This window comes from Herpailurus yagouaroundi, unplaced genomic scaffold (assembly GCF_014898765.1).
Source record: "Herpailurus yagouaroundi ecotype Mexico unplaced genomic scaffold, PumYag 140, whole genome shotgun sequence".
Taxonomy (NCBI): domain Eukaryota; kingdom Metazoa; phylum Chordata; class Mammalia; order Carnivora; family Felidae; genus Herpailurus; species Herpailurus yagouaroundi.
This window is the reverse complement of record NW_024412395.1, coordinates 17,428,661-17,433,981: the sequence shown is the minus strand read 5'-3', so window position 1 is coordinate 17,433,981 and position 5,321 is coordinate 17,428,661.

Sequence of the window (5,321 nt, the reverse complement as noted above, 5' to 3'; positions counted from 1 at the left end):
ATGTTAAACAACAGCAGTGAGAGTGGGCATCCCTGTCGTGTTCCTGATCTCAGGGAAAAAGCTCTCAGTTTTTCCCCGTTGAGGATGATGTTAGCTGTGGGCTTTTCATAAATGGCTTTTATGATCTTTAAGTATGTTCCTTCTATCCCGACTTTCTCAAGGGTTTTTATTAAGAAAGGGTGCTGGATTTTGTCAAAGGCCTTTTCTGCATCGATTGACAGGATCATATGGTTTTTCTCTTTTTTGTTGTTAATGTGATGTATCACGTTGATTGATTTGCGAATGTTGAACCAGCCCTGCATCCCAGGAATGAATCCCACTTGATCATGGTGAACAATTCTTTTTATATGCCGTTGAATTCGATTTGCTAGTATCTTATTGAGAATTTTGGCATCCATATTCATCAGGGATATTGGCCTGTAGTTCTCTTTTTTTACTGGGTCTCTGTCTGGTTTAGGAATCAAAGGAATACTGGCTTCATAGAATGAGTCTGGAAGTTTTCCTTCCCTTTCTATTTCTTGGAATAGCTTGAGAAGGATAGGTATTATCTCTGCTTTAAACGTCTGGTAGAACTCCTCTGGGAAGCCATCTGGTCCTGGACTCTTATTTGTTGGGAGATTTTTGATAACCGATTCAATTTCTTCGCTGGTTATGGGTCTGTTCAAGCTTTCTATTTCCTCCTCTCCTTCTATTTTGAATGACAGCCTTGGTGGATAAGGAATTCTTGGCTGCATATTTTTCTGATTCAGCACATTGCATGTATCTTGCCACTCCTTTCTGGCCTGCCAAATTTCTTTGGATAGGTCTGCTGTGAAACTGTCCTGCCTTCCCTTGTAGGTTAAGGACTTTTTTCCCTTGTTGCTTTCATGATTCTTTCCTTGCCTGAGTATTTTGTGAATTTGACTATGATATTCCTTGTTGATGGTCGGTTTTTTGTTGAATCTTATGGGAGTCCTCTATGCTTCCTGGATTTTGATGTCTGTGTCTTTCCCCAGGTTAGGAAAGTTATCTGCAATGATTTGCTCACAGAACCCTACTACCCCTTTTCTCTCTCTTCATCTTCTGGGACCCCCATGATTCTGATGTTATTCCTTTTTAATGAGTCACCGATTTCTCTAATTCCTAAATTGTGCTCTTTTGCCTTAGTCTCCCTCTTTTTTTCTGCTTCAGTATTCTCCATAAGTTTGTCCTCTCTATTGCTGATTTCCTGCTCTGCCTTATCCATGGCATACATTCGAGATGCAGCTCAGTTATAGCATTTTTTATTTCATCCTGACTAGCTTTTTTCTTTTATGTCCACAGAGAGGGATTCTAATCTATTTTCAACCCCAGCTAGTATTCTTATTATCGTGATTTTAAATTCTGGTTCAGACATCTTGCTTGTATCTGTGTTGATTATGTCCCTGACTGTTGTTTGTTCCTGCTGTTTCTTTTGCGGTGAATTCCTGTTTCATCATTTTTAAGGAAAAAAAAGGCATTAATAAGGTAAAAAAAATTAAAATTAAAAAATTAAAAGCAACACACACAAATCAAATAAATGATTTTTAGATCCTGGTGTGTTTTGGTCTAGCTATTGAAAGGAGCTTGATAGATTAGATAAAAAAAGGGGGGGGAAGGAAAATGTTTGAAAATTTGAGAAAATGAATACAATGAAATAGAATAAAATAAAATAATGGAAGTAAAATAGAATTTGAAAACATTACAAAAAAGTAAAAAATTTAGAAGAAAAAAATAAAGAAAAATATTTTTAATAAAAATTGACAGTAAAAATAGATTTTTCTCTTTCTGTATTCAAGAACAAAAAAATAAAAAAATTGAATACATGGACAAGCGAACAGACTGAAATACGATTGAAATTACATTGCTTTCCCCTAGAAGTCAAACTATGAAGCACTTTGTAGTCCGTAAACTAAGCATGCAGAGAGATTTGTGGTGTTCCTGAAGAGTGAGTTTGGCCCAGTCAGGTGGGGCTTAATGTAAGGGCTCTATTCTCCACTAGATGGCGCTGCTTAGCTTACTAGGGTTGAATGTTGTGGCACTTGTTGGTGTGTATGCGCATGCACGGGAATGGTGAAGATGGCATCACCCAGCCTCCCAGTCTCTAGTATAGGAACTCTGTGCTCTCCCAGACCAGCAATTGCACACCCATCCTTTGTCTCTGGTTTCTGTCCATTCCCCGCTTTAACACTGTCCATGACCAAGCCATCAAGTTTCCAGGCTCCATTTCCCTCCTGAGTTTTATCTCAGATGCGGCTGTGTTTCCCGACCCCTCACTTCTGAGGGACTGCAGCTTTGACCTACTCAGATCATCTGGGGTTGGGTCTCAATGAACCATGGCCGGGTGCCAGCCTCACCCAGGACCATGCTGCTGTTGATGCCCAGAGACTGCAGCTGGGTGCCACAGAAAAAGTTCACGTGATCCTGTAGGAGCAGCATTTCAGGGATTATGGCAAATCACAACCCACATCTGGCACCAGACTTCACCTTCAATGACCCTATTCCAGCACCAGCGAATGTGGTTTTTCTCTGGGGTCTGCTGGGACCAGGTGGCCGTACAGCCTCTACCAAATGTCCTTCTAGCAGTGAAACTGCTTCTCCCTGGGTGGCCCGAGGACCTTCCAGACCCCACTCTGCTCCTGGGGATTCACCCTTCCCACCAGAGCACCACCAGGTATTGAGCGTTGGAGTTTCAGACTCTGCACTCCCCCTGTTTATAGAGTCTTAATGGAATTTAAACCCTCTCCTTTCTCCCTTTTTAGTTCAGTCCCTGCGACTGTTTCCACTATTCCAATTTCTTTCTGGCTGCTTTTGAGGGGGCTGCTTTTCTCATACTCTCCTCCCCGTCTCTGTCCTCTCTCTGCAAGCAAAAACAGCTCCCAGCCTTCTGCAGCTTCTGTCCCCTGTTTACCTCTTTGCGCTGTGTACCTGCTGAGTTCTGTGGTTCAGGTTATGCAGATTGTTGTGTTAATCTTCAAATAAGTTTTCTAGATGTATAGGATGGTTTAGGGTTGATCTCGCTGTATTTCATGGATGTGAAATGCAAAAACAACTTCCATGCTGTTCCACCATCTTGGCTCCCCCACCTACTGGGTTAGTTTTATAGAGCAAACTCTATTTTTTTTTTTTTCGTTATAAGAAGGAGTTTTAGATACCACAAAGACCATATCTCCACTAAAAACTTTTAGCCCGTCATGTTCTTGCTGACCAGAATTTTCTCTCTGGCAAGCCCTCTTAAATTATGCCATTGCCCTGCTTGACAAGCAGGATTAGCTTCCCTTTATCTTTTAGGTTGGAGTATAAAATCCTTAATAGGGTTTTTATACTGTTTACCAAACCCTCCAACTCTTCACTCTCACCTCTTCTGTCTCTGCCTTTTCCAGCTGCTTGGTCTCATTGAAATTCCTAAGTGCTAATATTAAACGGGTGGTAGTACCACCCTGCCATCCTACTGCGTTTCTCTGGTCCACTCACCTACATGACTGCTCCATAGCTTTCCTTCACTCCTCCAATCTCTAATACATCAGTCTTTTTTTTTTTTTAATTTTTAAATGTTGATTTGTTATTTTTGAGAGAGAGAGAGAGAGAGAGAGAGAGAGCACAAGCAGGAGAGGGGCAGAGAGAGAGGAAGACACAGAATTTGAAGCAGGCTCCAGGCTCTGGGCTTGAACCCATGGACCATGAGCTCATGACTTAAGCTGAAGTCGGATGCTTAACCTACTGAGCCACCCGGGTGCCCCTCTAATACATCAGTCTTGATCATTCATCGCAGCTGATTGCTTTGTTCTCTATTCCACTGAAAAGCAGAATTAGTTAGATATATCTTTCTGCTCCTAGAGAGGAATTGTCCATGCTCCTGCCTGAAGCCAGCCCCTCCAGCCTTACATTGGATCCAATTAGATTCACTACATTCAGTTCCTTCCCCCTTACTTAGGATGTTGGCAACTCTCACCTCCTTGGCATGTCAATTTCCCCCTCTTGACTGTATCATCCCCCAAAGTATATAAACATGTTGCTTTCCCCTAAGAAAAATATTCCTCTCCTGATCCCATTGGTCAGTCTTAGATACCATTCCATGTTTCTGTTCCCCTTTTGCTGCTGACACCAGAAATACATTAATTTTTTCCAGTTTCTCTCATCCATGACCTCTAGAAGCTACTCAAATCAGGCTTCTTTTTTTCAAGGTCACCAAAGACCTCCATACTGCTAAGTCCCTTGGGCAATACTAGACTTATTTCTTTATTCTTAGTCTTCATATTACTTGACCTATCGATAATATTTAGATTAATGCAAATATTCACTGTTAGGGACTGAATGTTTATGTCCTACCCTAAATTTATATGTTAAAACTCTACTCCTCAATATGATGGTATTAGGAGGTGGGACATTCAGGAAGTAATTAGATTAGATGCAGTCATGAGGATGATGTCCTTAAGGAAGGGATTAGTGCCCTTGTAATGAGTCATGAGAGAGCCTGCCTCCTTTCTCTGCTTCTGCCACATGAGGATACAAAGAGAAATCTGCACCCCAGAAGAGAGCTCTCACCAGAACTTGACCATGATGCTCCTTGATCTTGGACTTCTAGACTCCAGAACTTTGAGAAATAAGTTCGTATTGTTTATAAGACACCCATGTGTGGTATTCTGTTATATTAATCAGAACTAAGACACTCTCCTTGATACAGCTTCATCACTTGGCTTGCAATATACCACATTGCTCAAGTCTCTTCTTCCTCAGTGTTTTCTTTGCTGGTTCCTGTTGTCTCCCCAAACCCTAAATATTGGAGGCTCCACATCTCAATCCTTACATCTCTTCCTTTCACTGTTATCACTCTCCTAAATACCTTTTCCCCTGATGATCTTCAAATTTAAATCACCATCCCAGACCTCCCCCAAACTCCCGTCTCCTATTTCTCCACTTGATGCCCTTGCTTGTATGTCTAACAAACATCTCAAACACGTTATATTCAAAACTAAAATTGTGATCCTCTTACAACCTTCTTATTCCACAGTCCTTTTCCCATAGTAAATATAAATTCTGGGGCATCTGAGTGGCTCACTTGGTTAGGCGTCCGACTTCAGCTCAGGTCATGATCTTGTGGTCTGTGAGTTCAAGCCCCACATTGGGCTCTGTGCTGACAGCTCAGAGCCTGGAACCTGCTTTGGAGTCTGTGTCTCCATATCTCTGCATCTCCCCCACTTGCACTCTGCCTCTCTTTCTCTCTCTCAAAAATAAATAAATATTAAAAATTTTTTAAATATATAATTTCTATTTTTCTAGGTGTTGGGTTTTAATTTCTTGGAGTTTTTTTTTTTTGACTCCCT